The sequence below is a fragment of the Haliotis rufescens genome, unplaced genomic scaffold (assembly GCF_023055435.1).
Source record: "Haliotis rufescens isolate VD_foot unplaced genomic scaffold, xgHalRufe1.0.p SCAF_26, whole genome shotgun sequence".
NCBI lineage: Eukaryota > Metazoa > Mollusca > Gastropoda > Lepetellida > Haliotidae > Haliotis > Haliotis rufescens.
The window spans coordinates 4,382,199-4,407,400 of record NW_025963957.1 but is presented as its reverse complement, the minus strand read 5'-3'; the positions used below and the strand labels follow the sequence as shown (position 1 = coordinate 4,407,400).

The 25,202-nt window shown below is 39.6% G+C and overlaps 1 long non-coding RNA gene across 1 annotated transcript; it reads right to left on the bottom strand.

The window, feature by feature from the left end:
- On the bottom strand, window positions 1-25,169 carry LOC125383707. The gene is made up of 3 exons (XR_007222871.1): window positions 25,110-25,169; window positions 1,936-2,145; window positions 1-259 (listed from the first exon to the last, which is right to left on the bottom strand). It is a non-coding gene; the product is annotated as an uncharacterized LOC125383707 (long non-coding RNA).
- Between the last annotated feature and the right edge of the window lie 33 nt (window positions 25,170-25,202).

The window sequence follows — 25,202 nt, the reverse complement described above, 5'->3', positions numbered from 1 at the left end:
TTGATGCCAATATCATTTTATTGAATGCATGAAATGCATGGCGTGATGTGATAACACACAATCACAGACACTGTATCACCCAATGATCACGGCAGCCGGGTGAAGCTCGTTGATGGAAATATTTTCTTCCGTATTTCTTCGTTCCCCAAACATAAGCTTTAGCCGCCTTTTTGCAAAGCCACCGTCTCCCGCAAATTTCCCTCATATTGTGGTAAAACTTGTAATCACATGTTGCCCTTGATATTCCATAAGCTGCAGCCTGTGAAAACAGTAACATTAGTGTAGAATGTGTATAGAATTATAACTGATATTTATTAAACGCTCATGACTAATCGTCAGTTCGACATGTTGCAATAATTTCCATTGTGCAAATCATATATCAAAAGCGTAGTATTCAAATAACCTCAAGAAAGAGGACAAACCAGTTGGTTTTTATAGCAGGAAGCAACCAGCGATGATGTTGATGGCTTTAAACCCCATGGGTGTATTTTTTGTAGTTCTGTAATATGAACGCTGTGTGTGATTTAAAGTCAAATGTTGCTGCAAGCATACGTTTGAAGCCAGAGATCATAGAAAGACTTATGCACTCTTCAAAGGAAGTAGTGGATACTCGGAAATAACTTAAAATTAACTTAAAATCAGGAATGTCACTACAGGCATGTGTGTGGCGCTACAAACATTTCTATTTCATGAGCCCTTATTATTTTAAGAGGATACATTTATTGCACACACCACCCTATGTTTGTGAATGTTTGTCAGGGCTGATTTCATGTCTTCTTTCTGGGTGGATGACTTGGGTTCTTTAAGGCGTATGCTGCAAGGTGAGGTTGAGATGTTGAAGAGTAGGCTGGAGGTGTTCACAGGGCTGCATTCGGACTTGGCTCCTCTGTTGAGAGTTGCAACAATTGCACTGTTATCTAGGGGAGATGGTTGCATAGGTAGTGTATGTACTGATCTGTGAGATGGGGTTTCATGTATACTCAGGTGGTGATGACTTCAGAGACGTTGACAGAAAATGTCAAGGAAGGGTATTCGGGAGTTTTAGTGAGTTACCATGGTTATTGAGGTGGTTGAAAAGGGTGGTTGGAACTTAGTTTTCTGCAAGGATATGGCGAAGGCGTCGTCAACATTTCTCTACCCAAGACTGGCTGGCGGGTAGGGGGATGTGGCTAGGTTAAATTCTTCAAAGCTGGTCACAAAGATGTCTGATTAGTAGTGGGTAACCAGTGGCATAATAAGTTCTTCCAGCAGACACACGGCCTTCCCGTTCAGTTCATTCAGTGAGCTTGTTTTTAACTCGTGGTCAGTCAAAAGTTTAAGGTCAGGTTCTTCATTATAGAAAATAGCCATTATTGTTACCTGTTACACATTTACGGCTTGGTAATACGTATCTTAAGATATCGGATTTCAGTAGGATGTCTCTCAAAGCCGGGTCGGTATTGCTTTATGATATAAACGGTCAACCATGACAACAATAGTCCACTGTTTTAGTAGGTGGTCGATTTGAATTAAGGAAACACCAACAGTAACCTCAATCCTCCAGACGCGATACGTTCTGAAAAGTGAATGTTGTGAAAGAATACAGCCTCTGACTATAGGCTTATGCAGAGGTGTAGATTCTAGTTTTTTCTTCATTTTTAGGGGCCGAGTGTTTTGGGTATAATAAATCATTTTTATTTGGTATAAAAGCATTTTTTACAACACCATATGTAGCCAAACCCCAATAAGCAGTTTTGTTCAAAGTGACCGAAAACTAGTCAACTTAACATGTTTATAATCACAACTGCTTGAGGAAGGTACTTTTCAATCACTTAGATTGTAGATGATGGACATAAATCGCAGAACGTTTGATGTAACCTGACGAACAGGTCCCCATACAGCATCTTGCACAATCAATGGCAATTGCAAATGACAAAATATATCTGAAACACTTACACATGTATAGCAAACATCATGTTTGTTACAAGCAGATTTGAACGTGTTCTTGTAGGGTAACCACTTGACAGGCAATGTGCAGCCATTGACGAAATGGTTGCGATCACAGATCCCGGCCCGGTGCTGTCTCCGTCTCCACCCAAAGGCAGTTGCATCCCCGGTGAACAGTAGCACACAGGCCAGAGCACACCACGTGTACAGCAGACGCATCTGTAAACGTGCAAAAAAGTAAGTAATGTCTTGAGGCAGAATTTATATGAACTGTAGGCTATTAGACAACAGTGTCTTTTTCAGGAGTTGCCAAACTGTTGCGTCAAATATTCATATTACAATAGAAATGTTCTACTTTTAGATACCATGTGTGTACCTGGGGTGACATGTGTCGCCATGACCCTATTGCTAGTCATAAGAGGCAACTTGTTTGTCGTGGGTTACACCCTGTGTCTGTGGAGGAGACGCGCCTCCAAGAGGTCTGCACATCCGTTTCCGGTGGCGTGCGCCTCTAAGAGGGCGTCGCATTCGTTTCCGGGGGTGCGCGCCTCCGGCTGGAAACGGATGCGACGTCCTCTTGGAGGTGCGCACGCCACCGGAAACGGATGCGCCACCCTCTTGGAGGCGCGCACCACCGGAAACGGATGCGACGCCCTCTTGGAGGCGCACGCCACCGGAAACGGATGTGCAGCCCTCTTGGAGGTGCGCACGCCACCGGAAACGGATGCGACGCCATCTTGGATGCGCACGCCACCGGAAACGGATGCGACGCCATCTTGGATGCGCACGCCACCGGAAACGGATGTGCCGCCACCTTGGAAGCGCACGCAGGACCCATCATGCCCTGCGCGGATGCGCAGTCACGTGACCAAACCGAAACCGGGAGTGACGTCATCAGAGGTCACGTGGCCCTCTCGACCAATCAGAAGCCAGGAGCGGTCCTGTAGTACTGCACCCAACTAATAATGGTGTTTATGTGGACGTTAAATTGTCTTGCAATATCACGTTGACTCGATCCTGCTTCAAGCATACCAATGGCTCGTAGACGCTCATTTTAGGACAGGTGTGGCATTTCGTAATGTTGAATAATTGCGTAATGTTGTTGTTTTTCTGAGTTGTTGTTGTCAGCACGATGCTAAACAATGCATATGGAGCCACGTTAACGCACATGTTTTTATACCCATTCTTGGGTAGTGAAATGCATGTGACTTGCAAAAAAGTCAACTTTTGCATGAACTGCATGCTTTTCTGTAGCAGTTGCGTTTTTGTGACTTGATTCCATACATGTACTATAATATTGAAAACCTAACTTTACTTTTTTTGAAAAATACACTACAATATTGGTGTCACGGGAACCTTTGTCATTGAGTATATTTCTAAATCCTCTGCAAATACACACAACCATACCTCATTCTTTAATAAGGACTCTAAACAAGCAAGGAAGACAAGAAAAAAAGCTGATTTCTGTTGATATTCTATTGTACACAATTCATAAATATATTGTAAATGCTAAGGCCCACCGTATACTAGTATATAAACAAGAGGACAAAGTCACCAGTGTCCCTCGCAACGGTAATTACTTGTGAATCAATTAATGAAACTTGAAAAAATCAGAAAACAAACGAAAAGCACCAGTTCACCACTAGACCTATCTTTGTACCAAGTTTTGTGAAGAAATATAGAACGGTCCTCAAGATTTGCCCCGGAGACGAGCACTACCACCATTTCCAACCTAACTCAAAGTTGTTACCATGGAAACTTGAAAAATATATTTTTCAAATTGTACAGTTTTCAAGATCTGCTACGGAAACGACATCTTGCACCGACGGACGCACGTGGTGCGAGCGGACAGGGTCCATTTTAATGCCTCCCGCATACCAATCTTGGCCAAAGTATGTTTTAAATATAATTTGCCATACGACCATATTGTTTGTGTGTTACTTGTGTAACGCCGCACTCAGCATTATTCCAGCTATATGACGGCGGTCTGTAAATAATCGTGTTTGGACCAGACAACCCAGTGATTGACATCATGAGCATCGATCCACGCAATTTTGATACGATGACATACATCAGCCAAGACAGCGAGCCTGATCACACGATCCCGTTTGTGGCCTCTTACGACCAGCATAGACACTTTTCACGGAAGGCATGTGGGAAATTGGTGCCTCTATTCTTTAAGGGGTGCCCATTTCTGGTGTCCCCCGCCGTGATATTGCTGGAATATTGCTAAAAGCGGCGTAAACCCATACTCACTCACTCACTCACTCTTTAAGGGGTTGACCCACAAGATATAGTGTCAAACGTTCCCTTGAAGATACTTTTGACACATTCTGTCTATTTATGATTTAAATTGAAACTTCGAGAGTATTCACTTTATACTTCAAAACAATACTTACTACTTTTAAGGAAATATCTACAAACAGATTAAAGGGGCTGCAATGGGTTCGAAAATGGCACCAACATGTGTAACATTTGTCCTGTGATATCAAGAAGAAGGTTTGCAGATGTTGTGACTAAAACATGTGGTCAAGAGTTTGGAAAGTTTCCATGATGTGTGTTAGATAGATGTTTGCAAAACCTTGCATCCCTTTTAGAATCACAAACAAGCGGCAGCGTCCAACTCATGACAATTGAGATACATTTAGGACACTGCTAAACAACATAGATACAAATTTACTATGGAAACGGATTTAAATTAAATCTTGACACTGAGATTATGAAGAATGACACTAGAGTGGATACTGTACCAGTACCTCAAGTTTTCCCCCTTTCATCCCAGCCACACCAAAAGAAGTTTACCTCAGAACATTAAACGAGGAATATGTACCAGTGTGTCTAATGAAGAAACAGGCTATCAGTGTCCTCTGGACCTAAGGGCTACTTATTGATGAAGGGATATCTGATAACTCATAGAAGATGGAATAGACAGTGTTTCGTTTTATGCAGAGGATGCCGATAGTCTATGCCCGTGAAGACTACGCCCTTACTGGTCCCGGGAGCGCAACCATGAATTTTCCTCCTGAATACCATATGTGGCTCAACCGGGCCGACACCGTCTGGAGCCTAGTTGAATCATTCATGCATTTAGTCAAGCAAGCAAAACCTAATTAAGACGGGCCGACCTTATGTTTAAGGTTTCATGCACACAATTCCGATTCATCTCACTGTTCATTGTTCTATTTGTCAAATGCGACCGAAACCCGGTCCAGTGTAACATGTATGGCATGCCCGTTGGTCACACGTTGCACATGGATGCTAAACGGGTGCTCATCTCGTGTGCAAACCTTTGAACACCGTGCCACATGCATATTACATGCGTTTCTAAATATTTTGTATTCTTCTCAATGTACTTTTAAATGTACATTTAACATGATGTCATTCTTGCGTTAAACCTGCAGTATAAAGGCTGGACAAATTTGTGGATAGGAGATTTAGACAAGAAGTATGCATCTCCATTGATTTCAATTGTGCTCTCTTCTTTGCTGATCTGTTTCTGTAAGCATACTGGTCAGAACAAGGGTATTTGATCTTTAAGCTTCAGGTATATAGATTATATAGGTATTCTGATGTCATCTGGTCAAATAGGCAGTTCAGTGGACTCAGTTTAAAGTAGACATTTGTTATGAATTTGGAAATGGTTTCATCGCTTTAATTTTCATTGATACTGCAGGTTCTAAAATGTTACTTAAAGATATATTAATTAATCCTTAGTGGAACCTTATACCTAGTAGAATAGTTTCAGAGAACATGTTTCTTTCGATGGACAATCATACCATACATGTATCATAAGATAATATGAAAGAACATCTTTGCCAGTTTACTTACCTTGTGCGGCCCCTTGCCAAGTGCTATGATTCAAGACTATTTGAATGCTTATTTTATACAACATAAGTGTGAACTGGATAATGGCCTGAATTTAAGGCGGGTGTGAATGTGTACTGTGAGAGTGCAATAGTTGACACACAGCTGTAAAATTATATATCACCTGTTATTCAATCACGCCTAAATCTACATCTGTCGCAAACGTAGCATGAACGCTCCTTGTTTTGTGATGTTGTCTTTGGCAGAATGCACAAAATGAAACAATTGGAAACAGAATTGGAATAAACTTATTCTCTCCCAACCAATTTCATCAAAAATCTGGCTGTTTTACACGTCATCGATCCCAATTGCGTGGATGGATGCATCATTGGATTGTCTGTTCCAGACTCGATTATTTACAGACCGCCGTCATATAGCTGGAATATTGATAGTTGCGGCGTTAAACAACAAACCACCAACAACAACAACATGGAGCGTTTGTATTTGTTCCTTCCATTAGGGCCTAAAAATGTAACCATCATTATTTTTTTCATCGAACATCTTGGTTGAAATAACACTTCAGATATTGTCACATACATGTATAAGGCTAGTATGTTAACTCATAAATCTGCCAAAGCCATGCAGCGGTACAGTCAACGTTTTACTTGACTCTAGGAACCAAAAGACATAGAAATTACTACAGGAGCGTCTGTCAGATACCATTTATCTGCATAAACGAGTTAGCTACGTTTTGAAACAACGATTTGTTAGATAAATGGTATCTGACAGGCACAAGGGGGGTAATCTGTTTCTTACACACCCTAAAATCGCACCATTTTACAATCGAATAGATGCATATTTTCTCTATTCTCATGATTCTATTCACTGTGGCACATTAATACATAAGAACGTTCATAACTTTTGTCGTCACCCGGCCTACTGCTTACTACCCATACCTAGTGTGACTCTTCACAACATGTGTTTCTGCCATGTCAGTTGATTGTCAGGGCGATGATGATAATGCAAACTAGACACGACCAAAGAACATTGATCAAAACTCTGAAACCACACAGCCTAAACAAAGACGTAGGTGAAAGATTCACAATAATCCTAAACACATCATTTCAAGGACATTCTTTTTATTCACAGTATTTTAGACAAGTGGAATTTATACCATTCCATTGTGAAAAATCAAAGGATTTGTTTGAGAAATAATATGTGAAAGGCAGCACTTCTTCATAGGTACCAACTAAGTGAAATTTGGGCACAGGACATTTAGGCAAAAAGTCAGTTTCCCCATTGGCATCAATTGCGCCCCATTTACTGGGATGTTTCTTTACACGAGTCTGAATGTAGAATTGGCAGAATCAAAACCAAGGAATTTGACCAATAAGTGAGTGAGTGCGTATGGTTTTCGCCGCTTTTAGCAATATTCCAGCAATATCAGAAATGGGCTTCACACATTGTACCTATGTCGGGAATCGAACCCGGGTCTTCGGCGTGACGAGCGAACCCTTTGGCCAACAAGTTTAACTTAAAGTAATGTGAAAAATGGATTGCGCTTTTGTTGCAAATATATATTCGTAGAAGGTATTTGAATGTCCAAGTGAAAGTGCTGAAATCACACACTCCAGAATCGGATTATGGAGAAGGTCAGTTCGTACAAGGACACAAACTGAAAAGGGACAAGCTTAGAGGGAATACGCATGCTAAAGGATAGAAAGGGAGGTGTTCTTGCAGCTATCACAAGGAAGCGAAATCAGCTTTTTTTACAGCAGAAGCGAGATGCTGAGAATAAGCGACATGAAGAGCGACTTCATGGAACAGAGAGAATCATAGATTATGTTTCTCACAGGAACTCTTAATCATCTCGGAATTCTATTAGCTCAACTAGATTTGCTTGTGCTAAGGAACAAGCAAGCTCAGGCGAACTATTTGTAGAGAAATCTATGTTGGAACAATCTAAGAAAGTTCAGGAACTTAAGCCGGACATTGAAATTACCAGAATGCAAGCCAGGCAAAGGGCATATTCTGATGTAGCAGAAACAGACATGAAATACAAATACACCCCTGATTATCCGACTGTCTTTGATGTTCAGGCTTACGTGTTTGATAGTCCAGTTAGTGGCAATGTTAGGCCACGAGTATTGGATGTTTCCATCTGGTCGAGAAGGTAATCAGACTGATGTTTTGATTCGGCAACTGAATCCCAATGTTGAAGAATTTCATCCTTCATACATACCACGTCTGTTCCTTATACATCATCATCTATGCAAAGACAATTCGAACACATTAACAGACGGCCATAGCGATCTTTTTGCCACAACCAAGTGCCAACGGCATTTGGCACTATTATGGCATTTGATGCTCGTATTGTTCCACGTACTTCCAGAGATACACACAGATTGTACTATCTTGATCAACAGCTGGAATGAGAACCCAGGCTGATTGTACATGAGTTCTGATGATGGTTATCAAAATCTATTATATATTAATATGGTGATCCTCACATCCTTATGTTGGCCAGAGTTGAGACAAGAAGATGGTCACTGACTAAAGCAGTTCACCTACTTCCTCCACCTACCTATGTCTTTATCCAATGAAGAGCGTGTCCAACATGACTGTGCTGATTCATACTCCAAACATGCATGCTGTTGCTCTGAAGTTTTCCATCTATACAGCTCGTCTCAAGGAAATAAGAGTATGTCAGCATCCTGTCCAGTTTATTGATTTTGCATCAAAATCTGCAAACCAGCCTGATTAAAGTAATGTCTAAAAGTGATGTTCACTTCCATAAGCAAGGTAAAGGTACCAAGAGAGATAAGCATCTGGTACACACAATTAACTCCTATCATGATTAATCCCCTGAATATGCAACTGAAGGCACCAACATATTTCTTAAACGTGTTTTTCTTTGCTAATAAGCAGCAGAATATCTGCACGTGTACACAGCAGACGTAATTTAAATTGACATATCGTCCATTATAGTCCATCACTTGGTTGTCTGGATGTTGCATTGCAGGAGAACTTTCCTATGCAAATTGTGTGAGTGGCAGGTGCATCCTGCAGAGCAGGGCCCTTTTCGCGAACACCTGGTGTCATCACTGATTTTCAGTGATCTATTCATATATATTTTTCACCGATATTTTGTCTTTTACGCCCATTTCTGACGTCCCCCGCTATCATATTACTGAAATACTGCTAAAATTGACGTAAAACCAAACTCACTCACTCATTCATGTCAAGCAATATTCCAGCAGCTACAGCCTTTGGTGTTTATACTTCACAACTTTTAAGGTACAATCTTCTAAAGAGCGTCATACGATTCTTGCTCAAAATTTGTTTGATCAGGGTTACAAGGCCTCAATGGTTCAATATATGGGTGATCCCGGCACAGTCGGGTTGGTTAGACTAATCATCAGCTGAGGGCCCTTGCCTCCTCCACACGCAGCGAATGGGACTTCTCACAGGATGTGCTGCCCAGTCCAACCCACCAAAAACTTTCTGAAGACTCCCCATCACTGCAGCCTTCTGCATTGTCAGAAGGGCTGTATTCCTGGTAGCAAACCCGGGTACTCTCCCAATGTCAGTCAAAATATTGGGAGGTACAAAGCCTATCCGAGAATGTGAAGACTCCCCATCACTGCAGCCTTCTGCAATACCAAGAGTGTCAGAAGGGCTGTGTTCCTGCCAGCAAACCTCCTTATGTCAGTCAACGGATTGGGAGGTACAAAACGTAAGGCACCGAGAACAATGGGGAGTCAGACAACTTGGTACTTGGTATGCAAGTGTGACATTTCATATTTACACTGTTTTCCTGATTCTTGTCAATCACATTAGTGTAAAAAGGGACAGAGCATTGGATTCAAAGGACAAGACCAGGTTTGTTGGCCTGAAAAGGGCTTAGGCTGTATTCGGGTTTATCCCAAAGAATTATCATTTTCCATGACGCCCTCATATCATAAACGGATCTTGAGTCAAAATCACAAAGCATGACGCCACATCATTATGTCACTGAAGATACTGAACATCAAGCGACAACGTGAATTCATTGTATAATCTACATTTCATATTTACACTTTGATTCAAAATTGCATATTGAGGATGATATTATTATTATGATTGTTATTATTATGCACAGAGTATAACAAAAAATACAGAAAAGAGGATTTGGGTGATCCTGGCACAGACCGGCTCATTTCATCTCATGGCCCTTGCCCCCTCTACACGCAACCCAGACAGCGAATTGGACTTCTCTCAGGAAGCGCTGCCCAGTAGATCTAACCCACCCAGAACTTTTCAGAGAATGTGAGGACTCCCCAACACTACAGCCTTCTGCATTACCCAGATTGCCAGAAGGGCTGTATTCCTGGTAGCAAACCCAGGTACTCTCCCAATGTCAGTCAACAGATTGGGAGATACCAAACTTAAGGCACCGAGAACAATGGGAAGTCGGACAACTTGGTACTTGGGATGCAAGCATGACATTTCGAAAGCGAGGTCCGCACATTTGCCATGTTTTTCCTGAACCTTGTCAATCACATTAGTGTCAAAAGGGACAGAAACTTCAATGATATAAATGATTTCATTGGATTTATCAAAAAGGACAAGATCAGGTTTATTGGCCTGGATACGTCTGAGGCTGCAATCGGACCATATTCCAAAGAATTTTGTATTCATCATTTTCCATGACGTCCTCTACATATTCCGGGTCGTACCATTGATGGACCCCTGTTTCAAAACCACAAGCATGGCGAAGACGGTTATAAAATGATCGAGCACAAACGTGCACAAAGCATTTTTTTCATGAAGAGCCTCCCCGTTAAATCAAACCAGCCCTCCCATTATTATTGGTAAATATACTATTCAGAAAAAGAAACGCATAATCCGTATTTGCTGAGAAAATGTTGTATATTCAAACATGAATAACTTGGTAGGAATTGAACTTGAGTACATGGAATTTTACATCCGTTTAGGAGAGATCAATGTCTATACAATGATGTCCATAACTTGAGGTAAGGCAGTCACAATATTCCTCAAACGTGAATGGAGTATCAATATCTGTTGTGCCCACCACGTGCACGAATAACAGTTCTCACACGCCTTGTCATGGAATGGATGAGACGCTGGATAACGGCCTGGGGAATCCTCCGCCACTACGCAGAAATGCAGCTAGTGCATGGAGAGTTTGGGGTTGATGTTGACGCTGACGGAGACGGCGATCAAGTTCATCCCACAGGTGCTCTGTTGGGTTAAGATCTGGGGAACGGGACGGCCAGGGGAGCACGTTGACATTGTAAGCAGCGAAAAAGGTCATTGTGACACGTGCCGTGTGGGGCCGGGCGTTGTCCTGCTGGAAAATCTCACGTTGGACGTCAATGACTGACAGGATGGTGTCTCTGTAGCGTACAGCCGTCAGGTTTCCCTGGACGTGGACAAGATCGGTACGATCAGTGTAGGATATCGCCGCCCACATCATCACACTCCCTCCACCAAATCTCCACCAAATCTGACGAACGCAGTTAGGGACATAACGTTCATGAACACGTCTGTAGACCCGGTTCCTACCATCTCGTCTCTGCAACAGGAATCTGGACTCATCGCTTAACCAAATGCGTCGCCAGTTGCGAAGGTTCCAGGCCGTCACGTTGTTACACCAACGGAGATGATGAGCACGATGGTGACGACGTAGCACGTTCCCGACGTAGGGTCTCCTGGCTCTCAGTCCATTTTCTCTCGGCATTCTGGCCTGATACCCTTTAAGTCCTGGCGAACTGGCTGCAGTGCTCTCACCCGTAGCAGTACGGTCACGCAAATGGAGGACCCGGATGTAGCGATCCTTGGCTGGTGTGGTGACTCTAGGTCTTCCTGTACGGAGACGGTCATTTGTTGTGCCTGTTTGGTTGTAGCGAGCTGCAAGCCGTGATATTGTGCTTTGGCTAACATTCAGACGTCGGGCAACAGAAGATTGGGCCTCTCCAGCCTGAAGTCTTCCAATGGCGATGTTCCTTGTGGCAGCATCAAGACGTGGCATGTTCATTTGGCTTGGAAACACCTTCTGAACGAATACTTATTTCAGAAAGCAAGCTTGCTTTTTATTGCCAAACACTGCATGCTTTTCCTGCCCAATTTCAACGTGCAAGATGCCACTTGTTGCGTTGTGGCGATGCATTTCTTACTCATTCTCAAAAAATCACATCAAAGTCAACATTTTCAAGCAAAATCGATTTGTTGCAAACGGAAGTGTGTTAATTGATGCTCTTACCAATATTGATACATATTTTGACGATAATATGAATACAATAGGTATTATTTTCGTTTTGACATGTCAGGAACACCTATGCGTTTCTTTTTTTGGATAGTATATAAGCGATTTAGGGAAAACCGAGGGTGGTGGGATTTATCATCTGACATAATTCTTCGTGTGTGTCAATACCGTGAATTTCTTGTCTCGTCCAATCAACAACACCAAAATGATTTGCCCCAAGTTTTCCCTTGATATGAGAATTCTGGAGTTTGTCCCTAATCTGCATCCCTAAGTAAGTGTAGGTCTGACCTTCCACGAGATGGTCCATTAACCCTTCCCCCAAGTAAACTGATTGATCGTCCCTCTTCTACCTTGCCACGTTTCAGATGAAGAATGTTGCATTTGTCGAGTCCAAAGGACATGCCGATATCATTAGAAAAAGCACTCGACAAGGAGAACCTGGTTTCTTGGAGGAGATTCTTCTTTGGCAAGACGTTCAAGGTCATTCATATAAAGGAGGTGAGAAAGGGGTTTGTGATCTGTGCTGAGGAGGTCCAGGATGATAACCTTCCTCTTTGCTAAGCAAAACGCCTAAAGGAGAAAGCGTTTTATCGTTTTTGTTAGTGTTGTGAAGAAACCGAATCTTTCTCACAAAATGCAACTTTTAGTTCACTTAACAATGTTATTCAGTTTTGGTCTGGGATAGAATATTATACTTTTACAAGAACATAACATTTTTAAACCCCGAGGTGATAAATCGATATTTCAACAGCTGAATTCTCTATTTCACCTGCATCCGATACAAGCTGTGTTGTCAGTGCAGGAACTGATCAATGCAACAGGGTATATGATGTCGTGGTGCATATCTATGGTGGCCGAGAGGGGACATCGCACTGCAAACACGAAAACGTCGTTTTTTTCCGTATATGGTCATTGGACGGAAAAACGACTAAAAATTCATTAAAATTGATTAATTGGTCAGCGTCTAGAAAGTGTCCAGAAAAGGGTCGAGTTTTTCAAGCGTAAAATGGACGGAAAAACGATGCTTTTTGCTCCGCCTTGTACAACTGTTAATGGCCAATCAGATGGCGCTGGTCCCCCGACGCACGTGATGTCCAAGGCTTCCTTTCGGAAGCTTTAGGTTTCGTATTTCTGGGATGCCTTGCTCTAGTATCTGTCGCGCGCAGTGCAGCGAGATTTGCTGATAAGCTAGTTTTAGGATATGTAACATGTTAATGGAATTCAGACACGCGCCAAGAAGTCAAACCAAACAATGTTACTAAGTTTATTGTGGTAACGGCTATGTACAGTTACCCCTATCGGACAATGGGTTGTGTTTCATTTGGTTATAACAATAACTAAGTTTTTAATGTGAAGTTTACTAGATATACGACTTGGACGCGAGGTCGGTCACATGACGTTCTTCACGTGACTGTATTCTTGAAAAGGCGTAAACACTGACTACTTCCACATTCCTGGGGAAAACCCTTGGAATTCCCTGGTACGAATTCATACAGAAGCGTGGTTGCAAGCCCATTTAAGTATACCCTCGCTACAACCCATCCCAGAGAGAAAAAAACACGAAAAATCCAAACTGTCGCAGTGACAATTTACAGAAATCTATGAATTGACCTTAGTATCTGTTTGACACATCTTCACAATCACCTTTCAATGATCGGCCAATTGATCAGTGATGCCAAAGGCTTGAAATAGCCACAGGTTAATTAACAACTTCGAAAATATCTCCCGTCACGTTTATCGTGTCGGCCATTTTGACGTATTGTACTTGATGTAAATGTATTACGACGCTGTCATTGTAATTGACTCACTGAGGTAATTCTGTAAAAGATCTTCTCATCTAATGAGGATATTGTTTAGAATATATTTCTCGTAAACATACTAAAACATATGTTCCTCGCTTTGGGGGGAACTATTTTATTCCGGGGTGGCCCATTTAATCTAGTAGTGAGTCAAGGCACCATGCGTGATCTGTTATTTTATGTGTTTAAATTACGATTTGGGGCGTTAATAAAATACACTGACGCAAGTATATTCTATTCAAATCAATTTTACATATTACATAACATCACTGCACAAAATATGAACAATTGCAGTAACACACTACGGTAATCGCATTAAACATCATTTTCAACTGTACAGTATTTCAGTATTTCAGTTATATCATGGTGTATCAAACTGATGTGGGATAAAAATCCGAAGTGGTTCAGGTCATCCAATGGGTGTTCGGGAAAAGGTGAGCGTATCCTGCCACACAAGTGGCACCCGTCACAAACACATGCAAGGACAAGTCAATTGTTCACCTGAACAAAGCACGGAAACACACAATGATGCCCGTCCTCAGTTTAACCGAGCATGTAAATTATTTTGTCCGTCAAAAACATGGACGAGTATAAACAATATGTTCATTCACGTAATACATGTCATACATTTGACAAAATGTATTGACTCGGAGCATTATTGTTAATCACAGCGTAAGCAGTTGAACTCATCACCCATCCCATTATTGATAACCCTTCTTGAAGATCTATGAAATCAGAAGCTGCAACACTCTATCTTTTAACTGGCATGTCAGACTTCTATTTCATTACTCAGTTTTATTTGCACGGATTACTATGGAAGGGACATTGTCTCGTTGTCGCATTGTCGCATTGACGCCTTTACAAAAACAAGCAAAACGTGTCAAAATTAACAAAAGCGCGACAATTGGCCATTTGTCGCATTGTCGCGTGTTCGCATTGTCGCTCTTTGATAATCCTTTTCTGTATTTTACAAAAGGGCGACGATGCCGTAACGCGACATTTTCAAGGTCAAAATATGTCTCGTTGTCGCATTGTCGCCCCATCACAAATGTGTATAAAAGGCGTAAAGTTCAGTTATTGTTACAGTTAGGAAGTTCAACCTGATAAATGTACGTCTTGAAATGAAAACACAAGTCCGTCCGAGAGTCCATAACGTTTTATTGTGAGCTCTTCTCTAAAGGTGCTTAGTGTTCAACTCCCAGTTCCAAACACGTAGTACCTCCTCAATAATCCACATACCTCCAGTGCAGTGGTCTTCCGGACGATCTTACTCTTGACCGTATTAGACAACTGACGAGTGCACGCCTGACCTATGACCTCGTTGCAACACTCGTGATGTGTTTGCCGAAGGGAGAGGTGTAGGAAATGTGTGCTCCAGCCCAGCGCAGAGCTCGCGACACACTGTATACTGATGTATACAGTGTATTGCAGTTGATATACTGTATACTGCATGTGATATTTATTTGCGGAAATGTTACAACTTTCAAGATTCAAGATTCAATTTGCATATATTTCATATACAACAGACCGCCGTCATATATCACTGGAATACTGCTGAGAGCGGCGTTAAAACAAATTGTTTTCATAATGGAGCGCTGCAGTCATTTAAAATAGAACCATTTACATATGTACAGAAAATATATTATTAACCAGGTCTTTGGGAAAAGATATCAGATTTTTATAAGCAGCCACATAGGGATGATAAAGGACCCCTCGCTGATTAGGTTCTTGTTTACTTAAGAGCAGAGTTGGCCATGTTAGATGATATAACCAAAATCCGGGAGCTCCGGCGGGGGGCAAGCTGGTCTTGTTAGTGTATGGTATAAGCTGTGACGTTGACCCAAGAGAATAATGTAAAACATGAGGCCAACTCAAGTCTATAATGATTGGGAAAGTCTAGATTTCCACAGCTCTAGCCTGAAATTAAGAATTGTTCTATGCTCCATTTTAATTGTATTATTTTCATTTTGTAGACATGGATGGACCAACCAGGAAAGAAATTGATGGAATATTAATATCACATGTTACCACTGATCCAGTTAAATTCATCACACAATAATAAATTAGTATTTGACATTACGGCATTTCATTATTAGGGCATGATCATGTACATGTTCACTGTAGTAATGTACACACCAGTCAACTTGATTATAATTTTTATCAAAGTGTAGCGCGGCATCAACGATTACTTTATGATATCCTCACTTGTCATCGATATATTGACATCGAACAATGGACGGCAATTCGAAATTCTTATGGATAGCTTCAATAGGGACAGCGCCGGTGTCAGTACAATTTTCCTAGTTAAAATAAGTATCTACAACATATAATCTGAAGCAGACAAGAACAATATTTTTTTATTAATGCTTACTTTCATTGATAGAATTAAGGCAATCTAGGCTTGCCAAATCGTTCTAGACTTGAGCTGGATTCCTTTTAAATTTATTCTGTATGGTCTGGGAGACGAACGGGCGTCAGTATCGCATGGAGAACTGGGACAGCCTTAATCAGTGTAATCGGATATGTTGTGGAGTTTCGGTTTTGGGCTGTTTGCTGAATATATAGAATTGCGAGTTATGTATACTCTGTATTCTTTCGTCATGGTAGCATATATATTTTCTATGTTGCTTTTTGAATTATCCACAAATAATGAGAACTACAATGTAAACCTCTCTCTGGAGATATGCAATACTACTACTGAAGGGCATATCTGAAAAATGGGACTTCTCGACAAATATTTCTTTCTTAAATACTACCCGTTACAGGCATTCTGATCATTATATCATACTTTGTACAGTTCAAAAGTCAAATAATGGCAAATTGTGTATCTTTCTACATTTTGAATTAATTATATTTTCTGAAATAAAACCTTAGCATCAGATAGTGATATACACGAATATGATCTATACTATTATAAATGAATTATCAATTTCGTATTATGAATTAGATAAACAGAAATATGATAGTAAAACAAATTATTTTAATCTATTCTTGTGAATAGGTAACGAGAGATCTAGGCAACGCACTAACGTAGCCATTTATGAAAAATGAAATATTAAAAGTTTAGGGGTTTGAACATGCACATTGAATGACAGGGAAGAAAGCAACGCAATAATTAAATTATGAATCAAATTATGTTATAAATATAACAGAATATTTAGAAAATATAACTTTAATTTCTCATTGTTGGAAGGTGTTTAATAATTATATAGATTTTGTTTGATTGTTTGTTGTTTAACGCCACACTCAGCAATATACCAGCTATATGACGGTGGTTCGTAAATAATCCAGTCTGGACCAAACAATTTAGTCATTATCATCAAGAGCACCGATCTACGCATTTGGGATACGATGACATGCATCAACCAAGTCAGCGAGCCAAGTCGCCTTCGTACAAGCTTGGGTTGTTGAATGCCTATTCTAACCCGGATCTTCACGGGTATTTTTTTAAATAATAAGGTACAATGAAATTCTGTATATGTCCATAATAAGTGTGTATAAGTAGATGGATAATATGTCCATACACGCCAAGTAAATGGTATATGCATTTAATTTAATTTAAATGCAAATGATTCAATGATGAGTTCTTTCACAAGTTCATATTTCAAGGCATGTATTTATTTGATATTCATAATAACTCCACAAAAGCTACACAATGGCAACAAAACGGTACCAGCATCACAGATACCAATAATACATGAGATACATATAATTACTTTAAAGTTAAAACATGTATCTAAATAGAAAATTAAAAGGATACACTTCCGACATTTTTCGTATTTTGTTTTCGTTTGGAGAGAGAAGTTGTGATTGGTATCTGATGGGTGCAAACAGGTGTTCCCTTCCGCCCAGGCCTTGCGGCAATGCTATAGCCCAAAATGAAACAAGCCTTGTTCAACAGGTTCAGACTCAAATTTCTATCCCACTTGGGCTCCTTTTAAATTTAAATATAATTTCTCGTGTCGATATGTGTCAGAAGAAATGAAATATTACAGCACTGGTGAATAGGTTATATGCGCATGTCAGCGTCGATCCTATAATATCATTTTATGCAAAATACATATATACTGATGAATTAAGGTAGTAATACTACGCAAATATATGTCCAGATGCATACATCAGTATCATCTCGTGATCTTAATTCGTGCTTTGAGCCCATTTTCTACCGGAGATTCTGGGGTGTTACATCACACCAGAAAGCCAGGTCCAAATTCAAGTCATAATTTCATGGTCCGTCTTGTATGTTGGAAATCAATATCGCAATATGGCTAAACATTGCTGAACGTGGTATTAACCCGATTACTCACATAATTATTCCATTTTCTACAGTCATCTACGAACACTGTACTATCTTTAAGGAGGTATATCCATACATATATGTCCACATTTATATGTATAAAGCAAGTCGTCCTGCACTCTTCCTTAAAAGATAAATGTTAAGCATTTCCTCTGTGTGGATTTATATAATGTAATATCGTTTTAATGTAATGCTGATGCAGTAAACGTACCACAGACCTGATGCTAGAATAACATCTAATTTCTGAAATGAACATATTTTACAGAAAAAAACAGTTGTTTAAACAATACTTATAAAATATAAGAACAAGGAGCCAAGAGCCAAATATTGGGCTGTGTTGGACATATTTGTTTCGGGGTCTTATGACAGACAAACCTGATGCCTTTAAGTATAAAGATAAGTAAGTATAGATGTTGTACATATTCAAATATGTTCGTCATTAACCCAGCCTTGAAAAATATTGAAAGATGAGTGGTAACTATTTATGCCATTATTTCAAATTAGAATGAGAGCACATTAGGAAAGCATGGTACTTTAATATACGTATCTTGTTAACCCAATATACTTTTTTAAGTAAGAGCAGCATGTATATGGAGAGTATATGTTTGGTGCGTGACTTATCACACAGTACTTTCAGAAAGTGTGCATATTCTGTTTATCGGCAATAAATAACATAAGACGATTCATACGGGTAAATACGATTTACTTCAGAACTAGTATAGATTATTTAAGGTTAGGGGGAAATGTATGTAATTAACAGAACTTTGGCCGGGTTTGAAGGATTTGGGTCCTGGCTTGGGCTTTGTGTTGGGCGTGTAGACGGCATTTCCAGGTTTGACGTGTCAATGACAAAAATGATGTCAGATGCAATTCTCTGCCTTTTCGGGTGAACAATTGGCTTGCCTTTGGATGTGTTTGTAGCGGGTGCCACTAGTGGATCGGAATGAGCTCGCGTTTTTGCGAGCATCCAATGTCATCATTTATTATGATGAATCATGAAACATGCTCCTGATGTTGTCGCAATGGTGCAGTTGGCGCTACTTTTGGCAAGGGTTTCTCATGATAATGGAAATGCTTATGTCGCTTTTGTTGACCGATAAACATGAAAAGATATAATGTTAGTGTATATGTAGTTAAGAAACAAACGACGAGTGGGAGTTGTTTATTGTACGATAAACAACGACCGAGACTCGTTTATTTCTATATTAGATATCAACATTACGTACAGCCTCTTTTAGGGTGTTAAATTAGGAAAAAATACACGCTTTACATTATTTACACGTACTTAAATAATGATGATTCCTTGAATAGAATCCGACAGCAGCCATGCTAGATAAATCCATTTTAGGATTTGAGTTTGGTCCCGCATATTCTCACAATTTTCTCGTCAATCATCTGTTAGTACCTTTTCTCCCAATACCGATTGTCATATCACTCTCACTTTCGGATTCTCCAGCAACATTTATTGGGAACAACTCACTAGACACATACCTCTCAAAAATAAGGTCAAATTTACAAATTTTACTCTTCAAGTTGCGAGTGCATGTTCGAATCTCAATAAATGACGTCATGATAGAACAATTTTTATCGTGAAATAAATATCGCTTCCTTCTTTGTTCTTTGTTATTTATCGCGTAGCTATCTTATATCATCAAATGCCAATTTCTAATTGCTTTATCATGACGTATCCGTGTCATGTAGCAATAACACACACAAATATCGTTGACTTCGACGTTGAATAGTGTCATGAAATATGATTATCCTCTTGTGTGCAATATTTCTGGTTGATAAATCTAACATATTCTTACTTTAAGAATAGCGACTATACATTATTATATATCCCTTATCAGGTCTCTGTAACATTTGCAAAATGATACAAATATAAAAATACAACTGAACCTAAATGTAATGTTTTAATATCCTTACGTTGCTGAGTGCAGCATTTAACAACAAACAAACAAAACATAATATCTTTAAGAATTATGTTAACAATTCCGATGCTAAAAATAGTCTCACAATCTCCATACCTCTTTCTCTCTATGAAAACATAATAACTTTTTTTTTTAATAATCTGAAGGAATAATAATGGCAATACTATCATAATTATCATCATTATTTATGTTACTTATCCTCAAGTGAAGTAGTCCTCCACATTATACATTCAGTGAAGAAGCCCATGAACATATGAACTATGTAACCTACATTCATGGAAATTAGATGAACAGTTGAAGTTAGCATTTGATATTATTCGGTCGAACGTCTATTCTATTCGTGAAGAACATTTCACGTGGGACCAACAGAGGGAATTATGACTATCGACTTGCTAATTATTTTTTATATTCATGCCAGCTCAAACGATCTATTGGCTTGATTTATTGTTATGGTATCCACAAAATAAGTAGGATCCGATTTTTTCCGTTTTTGTTGAAATAAAACTGAATAATATTTGCTGTTTAATATCAAAGTTTGCCAAATTGTTACAAAATGTTTGCCCACAGCAAGGCTACGTATCCCCAAAATATTGTGCTAGGAACAGTATCACTGGACTGAGGGAGGGCGGTATTCCTCCTTGTGGGTCACCTGCTTGGCAATATGGGACAGGAAAACTGCAGGGGGTGAGGGCAGTTAAGTTGATGGTACAGACAGATAAGAGAGATCATTTTACAAATGTGAAACCTCAGTCCACAAAGGAAGAGGCGAAAGCTGAAACTTGGTGAGGTTTACAGAACAAAGGCAGTTACTTCTAGTTTCTTACAGACTCTCGAAGATACTTTTAATAAAACAATTAATGCGTGTGTGTGTGTGTGTGCGTGCGTGCGTGCGTGCGTGCGTGCGTGCGTGCGTGCGTGTGTGTGTGTGTGTGTGTGTGTGTGTGTGTGTGTGTGTGTGTGTGTGTGTGTGTGTGTGTGTGTGTGTTTGTGTGTGTGTGTGTGTGTGTGCGTGTGTGTGCGTGTGCGCGTGTGTGTTTGCGTGCGTGCGTGCGTGTGTGTGGGGGGGGGGGGGGGGGGGCGTGGGGGTGAGATTGGGGGGATAGATGATAGATTTAGCAACAAGTAAGGTCATCTTGAGTGGGAGGGTATTCACCGATGGATTAGCATATGAACTATGATTCTCTTTAGGCAGAAAATGAGGATCCACGATGCTCGACCTGGTAGAAGTTTGTTATCAAACCTCACAGCATTGGTTTTTTTGACTGACTGTAGCGTCAAAACAAACTCATTCATTTACTTGAACTGAATGTTCATCTTAATTGTTATGGATAGTCACGGAGCCATGATCCAGAGTGCAGGGTGTCATTAGATAGACATAAACTAAGTAATAATAGGATTACCAGAAAAACGGGGTTTTACACACAAGCCAATAAACATCGCTCATTAACACCAGAGTAAGTCAGTACAAGAACGAAAACTGCCCCATAATTATGTATAACATGCTTGTCGGGTATTGCTACATATATATGTGAAAACAAAGTTATTAAAATGAAGAGCAAAAGTGATGAAAGCTAACAATAAACGTGTATACGTGTTATATCGTCACTGCAAAAATAATGATTGTTTGTCTTTAGTATTAACATTAAAATACGTTATATCTGTATTAGCGTTATTGTCTTTGTTCCACCGGTGAGTCAGCGTTAGCCGTACTATCTCGTAGTATAATTGTATTTCTGAAGACAACAAGATACAGTTTTTTTACGATACATCACGTCTGCACTAGCGCTTGATAACAGCCTTGTGTTTGGGTGTTTCAGTGGTTTAAATCGCTGCTCTTGATATTGTTGATTAAACTTTGATACTATGAACAATATTATGTTATGTGAGAGGATGACTTTAGAACGGTAACATACTAATAGTATATAGGATGACATAAACAGAACAATGAGAAGTTCGACCAGATTAGTGTATAGGCAACATTTAATAATTAAAATAATTACATTCAACAACTCCCCTTTTAAGTCCATTTTCCTGACTTATAAGTAAATGCAAGAACAATCGGCCGGAATACAATGTATAGTTCTTGTCCACTTCCATATGACTATATAGCATACAATAAGCTATCGGATCCCGTTTAGATCGGTTTCGGTGGCAGCCTAGATAGCCATAGAATAGTTTCATCTTGGAATCTCCCATATCACTGGGGATACTCTTCAATTTAAATGGAGTTACTCATTACGATTCCGAACCTTCACGTGACTGTGTTTATGAATCATTGTCAAATAGTGGTGACATTAAATCTAGGAAACAATACGCGAAATCGCGCATGCACAGAACGGAAAATTTGGTCAAGGCATTAAGTAATCCGCATGCGCAGAACGATTGATTTCAGTACTTCCGCTAAGCGCTTCGAGTGCAGCGTCAAACGCGGGCCTGTAATCTAACACGCGGGGACTGACCAATGAAAACTGAGAAGTAGAAATACCGGTAGAGGCTGTTGCTTGATTGACAATGTCAATCAAGAAAGGGAGGAGCTTAACGCTATCGTTCTCTCCCAAAAAATTCCGATGTCAAATAACGACGTTATTTGGACGGAAAAACGATGGTTTGAAAACGTCCAAATAACGTCGTTTTTCCGTCCAATGACCATATACGGGAAAAAACGACGTTTTCGAGTTTGCAGTGTCGCTTTCTCGCTTTCTCGCGGTTAAGCAAATATCCCCTCTTGACCACTATGGGGTCCGCATGTGAAATCTGCTGCAATTAGGAGGGAATGTTGAACTTTTCCCACTATTTACTTACAATATAATTTAACTGTACAGACGTAGGTGATTTTAAAACAATCCACAGAGTTTTGCGTAAAATGTAATTGATTTACGGCCCTATTCAGTTGTATGTGACCATCACGCCGAAAGCGCGAAGCAGATTATTGCAATACGCTCTAAATAAATCAGGTTAAAATCTAATAATGTACTATTCAAAAGAAGTTAAGAAGACTATGGTTAATTAGGCATGGCTGATTGTTTTGCAAATAAAAAATACAATCTAATAATTTTGGGTGTTCTATAACTTATTTTCGGTAGAATATGATGTTACAGTGTGTCATACTGTTGTCCGTAAATATTCTTTTTAAAATTTGATGTATGTTTAACTTGAATTGTGTCTCTTGTCTTGTGCAAATCTACAAGTATATGTACTTGCATGTAGTAATTTGATAAACACAGCTGTGAGTGAGTGAGTATGGTTTCACGTCGCTTTTAACAAAAATTCAGTAACATCACGGCTGGGGGACACCAGAAATGGGCTTCACACATTGTACCCATGTGGCGAATCGAACTGGGTCTTCGGCGTGACGAGCGAACGCTTTAACCACTAGGCAACCCGACCGCCCCCATAGCTGTGGCGTTACCACAGTTGATATGTGTACTCGTGTCAACTACACATATGGAGTGACATATTAATCAGTGTGGCCACATGGTTAAAGTTGATAACAATATGAAATGCAATACTATAACATATGTTCAATCAGCTATCATTGTAAGATTTTATGTATATCTTAAGTATAGTTTTGTCAAAATTATGTTTGTGTGTGTGTCTGACTCATTGTCTGTGCAAACATGTAGTAGATAACTACATAACTCACATCAGAACGCACCATTGTTAACCATACAGTTTAAATGGATAGAGAATTGCAACATAAATATGTATATTCCTGCCTGAGCCTATTCTATAATCGGATATCTAGTCTCTCCTGGCGGGAAACTTTATTTTGCAAGCACTTTAGCATTAAATTTAATTCTCGAAGACACTTTGATCGAAAGTAATTATAAGAAACGAGTTGTTTTTAAATAATATTTACAACACATTTCATTTCTTTTGTCCAAGGAATGGGGTTACGGGTTAATTATAATGACGCTCTTGAAAGTCGTATATGTGACTTAAGGTAGAGACATATGTCTAGTCCATCTGTATTTTGTAAGGGAAATTTAACTGTGAACTTTTGTCTGCATAATGTACATGCATCTTAATCAATATAATTGTGATCCCGAAATCGATACATGTATCGATTTGTAACATATTTATCTACTAAAGATGTTAAAAAAACAGCGGTGAGAATTACAGGAATAGATCACTAAATATCAGCAACAACTGTTTTAATGTACGGCATTACGGGAAATATCACTTTCTCGCTCTATCGCTTTCTCGCATTCTCGCTCTATTGCTTTCGCTATCGACTAACCATGTTCTTTAACTTCTTTTGAATAGTATGTACTGTAAATCTTGAAATTAACGTTAGAGTTAAATATAAATGCAAAAAAAGTGAGAGTAAACTTAATTAATTAAACTTTGCATTTATGTCTCAGAAATGACTGTTGATAAGACGGCCTCGATGCACACTTTGAATAGCGGAAATACCAACTGGAATATAAAACCAATCAACTATCTATTTCCACATTATGGTTACTGAGAACAATATCTAAAAACTAGAAATTACATAATGGACATCCGGTAGTATTACCGTAGCTTGGGTGAGGACTTCCACTTTGATGACATCTACTCCGCAAACAGAACAAACATTCATATAACCTAAGTGTTGTTTTCAGGAGAACACTATTGTTTTTTTAAGGAACACGTACTACTCAGCGCTCATGCGCGGTGTTATTTGCTGTTTTGATAACTTGGACTGGGGCGGAGGATCTAATTAAACTAACTAGGGCCATAAATCAATCAAATTCTTGTTTTACGCAGCAACCCGCGGATTGTTATAAAAGCACATACGTCTGTACAGTTAAATTATGTTTAAGTAGATAGTGAAAAAATTTCAACATTCCCTCCATTGAAATGTGACTGGAAAAATCTCAGCTCTCTTTTATGATTAAAACCCAACTCAGCCTCCGCCAACTAAGGTAAGGTTTAACAATTCATTAATGTTGTTTTACGTATATGCTTTTTTCGTATAGAAACACATAAGACATGCGACCTATATAGTGGCCAAGAGGGAATATTGCTATAAAGCATATCAATATAAGAAAATAGAAATCATATCAATACAAAAACAGAAATTATGTGAACATCAAACTCACAATAGATATGTGTACCCTACTCACACACCGGAGTCCCAAAGAGGGATAGGTCAGCCGAAATTGCTGAGGCAGAAGGCGAGCTCTTAAACACTT